The sequence below is a fragment of the Tursiops truncatus genome, chromosome 5, assembly GCF_011762595.2.
Source record: "Tursiops truncatus isolate mTurTru1 chromosome 5, mTurTru1.mat.Y, whole genome shotgun sequence".
NCBI classification, from domain to species: domain Eukaryota; kingdom Metazoa; phylum Chordata; class Mammalia; order Artiodactyla; family Delphinidae; genus Tursiops; species Tursiops truncatus.
In genome coordinates this window covers 18,859,557-18,871,129 of record NC_047038.1, presented here as the reverse complement: position 1 = coordinate 18,871,129, position 11,573 = coordinate 18,859,557, and positions in this window count along the sequence as shown.

Sequence of the window (11,573 nt, the reverse complement as noted above, 5' to 3'; positions counted from 1 at the left end):
TACTTGTAGGGGGTAGGGGTTGTGGCTTGAGATTCAGTGTAAATTCTGAGATCTCGTAGTGAGGCGCAGGGAGTGAACATGCAGATGTGGTGCTGCTCTGAATAGGAATGGAGGTCAAGAACCAGAGTGGATAAAAAGCCTTGGGATCCAAGTGTAGGATGAGTTGTTAATAGACAATAACCCTTTTGTGCACTTGTGACAAGGTGAAATTGCTCCCACTACACTCAGATTGGGCTGAGAAAATATTTCCTTGTATCTCCATAAATTGTCTCAATTTCATCATGACCTGACACTCTAGATAACAAGAAAAAACAAAACAAAACAAAACCCTAAATGTTAGTTGAGTCTCTAAGTAATCTTATGACATTGTAGTAAGAAGAACCAGCTACATAATTGCAGGGCTCAGGGCAAAATGGAAATGCAGTCCCCCTTGCTCAAAATTAAGGATTTCAAGATGGCAACAGTGGAGTATTAACGCAAGCCTGTGGCCCTTATGGCCGAACACCCACAAAGCTGGCCCTGGTAATAAATTCAACAGTCCCTTGAGATGACGGCTCCATCTCTTTAAAGTGCCCAGGGTCTCTCTTTCCTCTCCCTCTGGCTGCTCCTCCGCAGGTGGGGACAGGGCATGGCTTACACACCCTCTCACAGGACAGAGACTAGGGGGGATAGGACGTGGGGTTCCCAGCACTGACCCCTCTATCCTCACTGACTTCTACTGAGAAATAGTTGGGTTTTTTGCTTCCTACACTGGTGGCCACTGAGGTGCAACTGGCTCATCTGGCTTTGAGGGTTCAGGGCTGGCCTGCCTGCTCAACTCTGTGATTCCAACCCCTGTCCTTCTGAGTCAAAATCTGGGCTCAGGGCAGCCTACTTACCCTGGCCCTGGGCTTAGCCAGTCCACCAGCACTTTCCACACTTCTGTGGTTTCTCATCAGGGTACTTTGGAAACATCCAGGCCCCTGAGTTCCGAGCGATCTGCGGGACACTGTGAGCCCTGCTGAGGCCCATCTGTCTGCATCCTTCCCACACTCTTTCCTGAATCACCTTCAGCCAGTGGTGATGTGTGCTCTCTCCTGTTCATCTGAGAAGGTGAGTCGTGCGCCCTGATGTTCGTGAGCCTTCTCACACCTGCTTGAGTGTTTCTAGAAAATCCACCAGGTTAGGCTTTTAAAGGAAGTGCAAAGACCTGCCTATCTTCCCCATGTCCATCTCTGCCCACAGCTTCTGGGTCTTCTCCTTCCCACCATTTCTCCAGCTAAAAAGAGATGTTTTGATCTTTTTGACATTCTCTTTGTCATATCTCACTTTTCTTTTATGGTCCTTAGGTGCACAGAATTGGATTAATCAGAATTTTTTGTTCTTAATGCATTATCTTCATTGGTTTCCTGCATGTCCCTCTTTTATTTTTAGCTGGTTGTTTATTAATTAAATAATATAATGAACATGGTGAAACCATCGCCCAACCCAGGAACTAAAACATCATCAATAACTCACATCTACCTCACCCTACCCCCCACCTCTTTATTCTCCCCCCACCCACTCTCTCTCTCTCTCTCTCTCTCTTTCTCTCTCTCTCTCTCACACACACACACACACACACACACACACACACACACACACACACACACACAGTTTTATCTCATATGTAGCCCTCAGTGTACTGTTGCTAGTTTGTACCGGTTCAAGAGAGTTAACAGTTATGTAGTCTATCCCTTCTCAACTCTTCATTTAGTGATATCATGTGAGTAACTTGAAATCTGACAAGGTAAGAGCATTTGCAGCATGAAATCAGCAAATACTACAAAGCAGAGCCTTTTCTCCAGAGAGCTCACTATTAAACATTTACCACCACACCACTGTATGGACATTCCTAAAAAAAGGCTGCGTCTTTTGTTTATTTGCTGAATTCCTAACACTTTGAATGATGCCCGGGACAGAGAAGACACTTCATTGTTTAACATATGAATAAATATCCTTCTCTCTCCCTAGGGCAGCAAGTCTCATGACCTAGACAGCACAGTGGAAGGTATCCTCCCTGCCTACAGGAGAAACTCAATTATCTGAGAGCTAAATGAACTTAGAAAACCCTATCTCTTAATAAAGCCTGACTTCAGTAACTATTGTCTTTGCCCTAAATCCCGTATTATATATTATAAACTTTTCTCTTTACATTCCTGCTGGAACATTCTAAATATCGTTAGGCAAATAGATGCCTCTGAAAAAAGACTGGGGGAACAGTCTGTACAAAGGAATGCAAGAGGAAACATATTTTTTAAATATTATCCCAGATACAAGTTACTTTTCCCAAGAACCTAAACCAAAGAGAATGACCCCATGGCAGACAATTGCAGACACAGAGGAGGCCAGGATGCCATGAAGCCAGCCAGGGAGGGAGATTATGTTTCTCTCAGGGATGTGTCTAGGAGGCATTCAAATCATTTCATACAGTGGGGGTCTATTGCTACCATGTAAAGGGAAAAAACACACTCTTCCTGTGTGTCTCTCCTTTACTACCCACACAGAACACTTCACTTCTGACACTTCTGGTCACCAAATGTATGGGGATTTTTCTACCACCCAGCAATTCTCTGAGATACCAGCTGGATGTCCTATAATTCAGTTCAATTCTGACACTAACCAAAGTTGCAGACCCCACAGGTTAAGGCCTCAATCCCACAAGACGGTTCCCGCACCCGCTTCAGATGCCGATCACAAGTTGTGGGTCCCCAGGTTACCCACAACTTCTGTCTGACTTGGCTACACATCAGAGGTTCCTACGACCTTCCTCCTTGGATTCGATCATTTGCTAGAACAGCTCACAGAATGCAGGGAAACATGTTTTCCATTTGATTGTATAATTAAAGGATATCATAAAGGATATATATGAACAGCCAGATGAACAGGTACATGGGGTGAGGTCTGGACGCATCCTGAATGTGTCCACAGGAGCTTCTGTCCCTGTGGAGTTGGGGTACACCACCCACCCCATACGTGGGTGTGTTTACCCACCTTGAAGCTCCCCAAACCCTGTACTTTCCTCATGTAGGCATGATATATCATTAACTCCATTTCCAGCCCCTCTCCCTTCTCAGGAGAATGGGGCGGGGCTGAAAGTTCCAAGCTTCGAATCATGGCTTGGCCTTTTTGGTGATCGGCCCCCATCCAGGAGCTCATCCGGGGTCACCTCGTTAGAACAAAAGACACTCCTATCATCCAGGAAATTCCAAGGAATTTAGGAGCCCTGTGTCAGGAACAGGGGTCAAAGACAAAATATGAGAAGAAAAGATGCTCCTAGTGCTGTTTTCGCCTAGGAAATATAAGAGTTTCAGGAGCTCTGTGCTAGGAACTGGGGGCAAAGACCAATATATGTATTTTCTATTATTTCCCATGTAAGTAGGACCAGCCACACCTCCCCACATGTGTGAAGCCATAGTCTATTTGCAAGAAGTGCAGAATTAAGGAAATGCTCTCAGAGTTTTTAGATAACAGATAACTAAAAACGACAAACACAAATGCCATCGGTCTTACCACTACTGCCTCCTTCTTCTCTCTCATCCTGTCTCCTTTTTCTCCCTCGATTCACCTCTCCTTTCTCCCCCTGCTCTTTTTCATTCTCCCCTTTTTCCTCTGTACATCCCTCTTTGGCCTCTCTCTTTTCCAGGAAGTCCACAGTAAGGCAAACTTCTGCGTACACATGAAAGGAAAAAAATATGGAAGTGGACCAACGTTCCGCCTCAGAGCATTAAATTTACATTCCTAGGAGCTGAAACACTGGGTCTTCTGGGTGGGCACAGGCAGATCTATGACTCTTTCTGGGTGTCTTGTACACTCTGGAAAATCTTATATTAACTTTTTTATGGAAATAAAAGATTAATCCTGATATTTTATGCATCCTTAAATGATTCAACAATCTTACTTTTTCCTAACCCTCCCTCATGTGGCAGAAAGAATCCCAAGTGTTTAGCAAATCTTGTTTCATTTTCCTCTTCCCAGGCATATAGGGCTATATTTCCTACCTCTCCTGGGGTTTGTCTGGAACCACATGACTGGGTTTTGCCCACTGGAAATAAAACTTGGCCACTCAACGTCCAAGACTAACCATGTTCTCTGCCCCTTTTGCATTTGCCGTCACTTGCTTAAAATGGCAGTGTGCAAGGTGCTAGATCACTGAATCACCACTTGGAGGAGAGCCCTGAGGGGAAGCCTCCTACCCCATATCAGACTGTGACATGAGCAAGAAATAAAACATATTGAGTTAAGCCACTGAGATTTGATATTTTTAATTTCAGCCTAGTCAATCCTATCCTGACTCTTTTCTCAGAAATGTCCTCACAAGTCCTAAGATTCATTCCACTTGGAAATACATGGGTCGTATGCCCATCCCTGAAACAATTATTATGGCCAAGGAGGAATTGGTGCATTAATTGTTCAAGTTTGTGTCACATGGTGTATTTCTGAAATTGGACATAGAACCTTGGCAAACAATTGGATTGATATTGAGGTAAGAGTTGATATGCCAGAAAGAAATCATGAAATTGGTTTATCCTTTTTTTTTTTTTAAGTGAAGGAGGCAGAGAAAGACAAGGAGTAGACTCTGGAATCTAAAAACATCATGGGCTTTTAGGAATTATGAGTAGGATATTTTATTTTATTTTAATAAATATTAATGTCAAGAATTAGTTGTAGACAAGTCTAAACTGACAAACTAAACCCAATTTTGGAAACTCTAACTCTGGAATATCAAGGTAGGTTGTCTATTTTCCTATAAAATTTAGGGAGTCATGAATGTTTTTGAGGTAAGCAGTTATTTGATGTTTGATGAAAGCAGTTTTTTAAAGAATAATAACTTGGTAGCAGAATGCAAACTAGATTGAGGTTGAAGAAAACTAGAGTTGAGAAGATTATAATAATCCAAGATGGCAACAATGAATGATGTTAGCGGTGGTGGTAGGAGTGAAAAGGAATTGATACCTTGAGATACATGAGAAAGGAAGACTTGACAGGTCTTCACGTCTGACTTGATGTGGGGAGATAAGAGGGAATCAAAGATGATTTAGAGGTTTGAAGAGATTATATTTGGGGAAGATTATGTGCTTCATTCAGCACACTGAGTCTGAGATGCCTATTAGACATCTAAATGGAAGTTCAGCAGTTTTGCAGTTAAAATCTGGGGAACAATCTAGTCTGGAAAGAAAGATTTGGGAGGCATCTATGTAAAGATGTTTGCTGATAAAGTTACTCAGTGAGAGCGGAGATTATGTAAACCAGAGGCCTGAGGACATCTCCTTGGGCAATAACCACCACTGAGACAGAGCTGAGGTAGGAGAAATTGAATGAAGAAACAGAGGAGTAGGAGGACAAGAAAGTAGTGTGACAGGGAAGGGGAAATCTCAACGTCTCTTCAAATTGCTGAGCGCTGCAGAGAGTGACACTGAGTCACTGGGGATCTTGAAGTTTCAATAGAGTGAAGATTAAGTTACTGGAGAGCCAAATTTTGAAGTGTTAGTAAGATGGCAAATGGCGTTAAAAAGCAGGTAGGAAATAAAATAGTAGATTAAAGGCACATCACAGTCAAACCAGGGTTTCTCCAGGAGTGAGAAGACCTGTGCATTTTCATTTTTTTTTATTTTTTTCACTCCTAGACTTGCAATGCTTTTTTTTTTTTTTAACATCTTTATTGGAGTATAATTGCTTTACAATAGTGTGTTAGTTTCTGCTTTAAAACAAAGTGAATCAGCTATACATATACATATGTCCCCATATCCCCTCCCTCTTGCGTCTCCCTCCCACACTCCCCATCCCACCCCTCTAGGCGGACACAAAGCACTGAGCTGATCTCCCTGTGCTATGTGGCTGCTTCCCACTAGCTATCTATTTTACATTTGGCAGTATATATAAGTCCATGCCACTCTCTCACTTCGTCCCAGCTTACCCTTCCCCCTCCCTGTGTCCTCAAGTCCATTCTCTATGTCTGCATCTTTATTCCTGTCCTCCCTCTAGGTTCTTCAGAACCTTTTTTTTTAGATTCCATATATATGTGTTAGCATACTGTATTTGTTTTTCTCTTTCTGACTGAATTAACTCTGTATGACAGACTCTAGGTCCATCCACCTCACTACAAATAACTCAATTTTGTTTCTTTTTATGGCTGAGTAATATTCCATTGTATATATGTGCCACATATTCTTTATCCATTCATCTGTCAGTGGACACTTAAGTTGCTTCCAAGTCCTGCCTATTGTAAATAGAGCTGCAATGAACACTGTGGTACATGACTCTTCCGGAATTATGGTTTTCTCAGGGTATATGCCCGGTAGTGGGATTGCTGGGTCATAAGGTAGTTCTATTTTTAGTTTTTTAAGGAACCTGCATACTGTTCTCCATAGTGGCTATAATCAATTTACATTCCCACCAACAGTGCAAGAGGGTTCCCTTTTCTCCAGATTTTTTGATGATGGCCATTCTGACTGGTGTAAGGTGATACCTCATTGTAGTTTTGATTTGCATTTCTCTAATGATTAGTGACGTTGAGCATCCTTTCCTGTGTTTGTTGGCAATCCGTATATCTTCTTTAGAGAAATGTCTATTTAGGTCTTCTGCCCATTTGGGGGTTGGGTTGTTTGTTTTTTTGATATTGAACTGCATGAGCTGCTTGTACATTTTGGAGATTAATCCTTTGTCAGGTGCTTCGTTTGCAAATATTTTCTCCCATTCTGAGGGTTGTCTTTTTGTCTTCTTTATGGTTTTCTTTGCTGTGCAAAAGCTTTTAAGTTTCATTAGGTCCCATTTGTTTATTTTTGTTTTTATTTCCATTACTCTAGGAGTTGGGTCAAAAAAAATCTTGCTGTGATTTATGTCCTAGAGTGTTCTGCCTATGTTTTCCTCTAAGAGTTTTATGGTGTCTGGCCTTACATTTAGGTCTTTAATCCATTTTGAGTTTATTTTTGTGTATGGTTTTAGAGAGTGTTCTAAATTCATACTTTTACATGTAGCTGTCCAGTTTTGTCAGCACCACTTATTGAAGAGGCTGTCTTTTCTCCATTGTATATTCTTGCCTCCTTTATCAAAGATAAGATGACCATATATATGTGGGTTTATCTCTGGGCCTTCTATCCTGTTCCATTGATCTATATTTCTGTTTTAGTGCCAGTACCGTGTTTTCTTGATTACTGTAGCTTTGAAGTATAGTCTGAAGTCAGGGAGTCTGATTCCTCCAGCTCCATTTTTTTCCCTCAAGACTGCTTTTTCTGTTCAGGGTCTTTTGTGTCTCCATACAAATTTTAAGATTTCTTGTTCTAGTTCTGTAAAAAAATGCCATTGGTAATTTGATAGGGATTACATTGAATCTGTAGATTGATTTGGATAGTATAGTCATTTTCACAATATTGATTCTTCCAATCCAAGAACATGGTATATCTCTCCATCTGTTTGGATCATCTTTAATTTCTTTCATCAGTGTCATAGTTTTCTGCATACACGTCTTTTGTCTCCTTAGGTAAGTTTATTCCTAGGTATTTTATTCTTTTTGTTGCAGTGGTAAATGGGAGTGTTTCCTTAATTCCTCTTTCAAATTTTTCATCATTAGTATACAGGAATGCAAGAGATTTCTGTGCATTAATTTTGTATCCTGCATCTTTACCAAATTCATTGATTAGCTCTAGTAGTTTTCTGGTGTCATCTTTGGGATTCTCTATGTACAGTATCATGTCATCTGCAAACAGTGACAGTTTTACTTCTTTTCCAATTTGTATTGCTTTTATTTCTTTTTCTTCTCTGATTGCTGTGGCTAGGACTTCCAAAACTATGCTGAATAGTAGTGGTGAGAGTGGACCTCCTTGTCTTGTTCCTGATCTTAGAGGAAATGATTTCAGTTTTTCACCATTGAGCATGATGTTTACCGTGGGTTTGTCATATGTGGCCTTTAGTATATTGAGGTAGGTTCCCTCTATGCCCACTTTCTGGAGAGTTTTTAATCATAAATGCGTGTTGGATTTTTTCAAAAGCTTTTTCTGCATCTATTGAAATGATCATATGGTTTTTCTTCTTCTATTTGTTAATATGGTGTATCACATTGCTTGATTTGTGTATATTGAAGATTCCTTGCATCCCTGGGATAAATCCCACTTGATCATGGTGTATGATCCTTTTAATGTGTTGTTGGATTCTGTTTGCTCGTATTTTGTTGAGTATTTTTGCATCTATGTTCATCATGGATATTGGTCTGTAATTTTCTTTTTTTGTAGTATCTTTGTCTGGTTTTGGTATCAGGGTGATGGTGGGCTCATAGAATGAGTTTGGGAGTGTTCCATCCTCTGCAATTGTTTGGAAGTGTTTGAGAAGGATAGGTGTTAGCTCTTCTCTAAATGTTTGATAGAATTCACCTGTGAAATCACCTGGTCCTGGACTTTTGTTTGTTGGAAGATTTGTAGTCACAGTTTCAACTTCATTACTTGTCATTGGTCTGTTCATATTTTCTATTTTTTCCTGGTTCAGTCTTGGAAGGATATACCTTTCTAAGAATTTGTCCATTTCTTCCAGGTTGTCCTTTTTATTGGCATAGAGTTGCTTGTGGTGGTCTCTTAGGATGCTTTGTATTTCTGCGGTGTCTGTTTTAACTTCTCCTTTTCCATTTCTAATTTTATTGATTTGAGTCCTCTCCCTCTTTTTCATGATGAATCTGGCTAATGGTTTATCAATATTGTTTATCTTCTCAAAGAACCAGCTTTTAGTTTTATTGATCTTTGCTCTTGTTTTCTTTGTTTCTACTTCATTTATTTCTGCTCTGATCTTTATGATTTCTTTTCTTCTGCTAACTTTAGGTTTTGTTTGTTCTTCTTTCTCTAGTTCCTTTAGGTGTAAGGTTAGATTGTTTATTTGAGAATTTTCTTGTTTCTTGAGGTAGGCTTGTATTGCTATAAACTTCCCTCTTAGAACTGCTTTTGCTGCGTCCCATAGGTTTTGGATCATTGTGTTTTCATTGTCATTTGTCTCTAGGTAGTTTTTGATTTCCTCTTTGATTTCTTCATTGATCTCTTGGTTATTTATTAATATATTGTTTAATCTCTGTGTATTTGTGTTTTTTACGTTTTTTACCCTGTAATTTGTTTCTAATCTCATAGTGTTGTGGTCATAAAAGATGCTTGATATGATTTCAATTTTCTTAAATTTATGGAGGCTTGACTTGTGACCCAAGATGTGATCTATCCTGGAGAATGTTCCATGCGCACTTGAGAAGACAGTGTAATCTGCGGTTTTGGGATGGAATGTCCTATAAATATCAATTAAATCTATCTGGTCTATTTTGTCATTTAAAGCTTGTGTTTCGTTATTAATTTTCTGTTTGGATGATCTGTCCATTGGTGTAAGTGAGGTATTACAGTCCCCCACTATTACTGTATTACTGTCGAGTTCCTCTTTAATAGCTGTTAGCAGTTGCCTTATGTATTGAGGTGCTACTACGTTGGGTGCATATATATTTATAATTGTTATATCTTCTTCTTGGATTGATCCCTTGATCATTACATAGTGTCCTTCCTTGGCTCTTGTAACATTCTTTATTTTAAAGTCTATTTTATCTGAAATGAGGATTGCTACTCCAGCTTTCTTTTGATTTCCATTCACATGCAATATCTTTTTCCATCCCCTCACTCTCAGTCTGTATGTGTCCCTAGGTCTGAAGTGGGTCTCTGGTAGACAGCATATATACGGGTCTTGTTTTTGTATCCATTCAGCAAGCCTGTGTCTTTTGGTTGGAGCATTTAATCCATTCACGTTTAAGGTAGTTATCAATATGTATGTTCCTATGACCATTTTCTTAATTGTTTTGGGTTTGTTTTTGTAGATCCTTTTCTTCTCTTGTGTTTCCCACTTAGAGAAGTTCCTTTAGCATTTGTTGTAGAGCTGGTTTGGTGGTGCTGAAGTCTCTTAGCTTTTGCTTGTCTGTAAAGCTTTTGATTTCTCCATCGAATCTGAATGAGGTCCTTGCTGGGTAGAGTAATCTGGGTTGTAGGTCTTCCCTTTCATCACTTTAAATATGTCGTGCCACTCCCTTCTGGCTCGTAGAGTTTCTGCTGAAAAATCAGCTGTTAACCTTATGGGAGTTCCCTTGTATGTTATTTGTCGATTTTCCCTTGTTGCTTTCAATAATTTTTCTTTGTCTTTCATTTTTGCCAATTTGATTACTCTGTGTCTCGGCATGTTTCTCGTTGGGTTTATCCTGTATGGGACTCTCTGCGCTTCCTGGACTTGGGTGGCTATTTCCTTTCCCATGTTAGGGAAGTTTTCAACTATAATCTCTTCACATATTTTCTCGGGTCCTTTCTCTCTCTCTTCTCCTTCTGGGACCCCTATAATGTGAATGTTGTTGTGTTTAATGTTGTCCCAGTGGTCTCTTAGGCTGTCTTCGTTTCTTTTCATTCTTTTTTCTTTATTCTGTTCCGCAGCAGTGAATGCCACCATTCTGTCTTCCAGGTCACTTATCCATCCTTCTGCCTCAGTTATTCTGCTATTGATTCCTTGTAGTGTATTTTTCATTTCAGTTATTGTATTGTTCATCTCTGTTTGTTTGTTCTTTAATTCTTCTAGGTCTTTGTTAAACATTTCTTGCATCTTCTCGATCTTTGCCTCCATTCTTTTTCCGAGTTCCTCGATCATCTTCACTATCATTATTCTGAATTCTTTTTCTGGAAGGTTGCTTATCTCCACTTCATTTAGTTGTTTTTGTGGGGTTTTATCTTGTTCCTTCATCTGGTACATAGCCCTCTGCCTTTTCATCTTGTATATCTTTCTGTGAATGTGGTTTTTGTTCCACAGGCTGAAGGATTGTAGTTCTTCTTGCTTCTGCTCTCTGCCCTCTGGTGGGACCTGTGAAGTTTTAAATCAGAGAAAAAGAAGCCAGGGAGAAGGAAAAGTTTTTGTTGTTGTTGTTTTGTCTGTTTGTTTGTTGGCCGTTTTTAAAGAAAACTAGTAATAATAATAACAGTACTTTAAATTGTCACCTAATATGTGTCAGGCACTGTGATAGGTACTTTTCAGTTATATTTTTCCAATTATTGAATACCATTTTATAGATGAGAAAATGAAAAGCATAGAGTTTAAGTAACCTGGAAGGATCACTCACCTGTTAAGAGGCAGAGCAGAACCATCCCACGTGTTGTGAATTCAGTTTCAGTGCTGCCCCGTGGTGTCTGAAGTGCCCGACAGTGCTGACATGAGATGACCCATTGGAAAGTTCTTAGAGAATGGTAGGTGATGTCTAAGAGCCTAGACAGAATATGAAAAGACTTCCAAGGATTTCTAACACGGGCCCATGAATTTATCTTGACAAAGGAATCAAGCCCTCTCTCTGGAGGCTTCCCTTCTGTGTTAACATGTAGTTACACATGATTTGATTTTTGTATCAGGAATGAATTGGTCTTAAAGGTAAACAAGCTTACTTTCTTTTATCAGGTTAAAAAAAATGATATAGTCCTTTTGCCTTTTAAATTAAGAAAAGCTGAGAAACAAATTAAGAACTCTGCTGATGTTACGAGATCACCTCAAATACTTGAACACATGCATTCCCCTGCAAT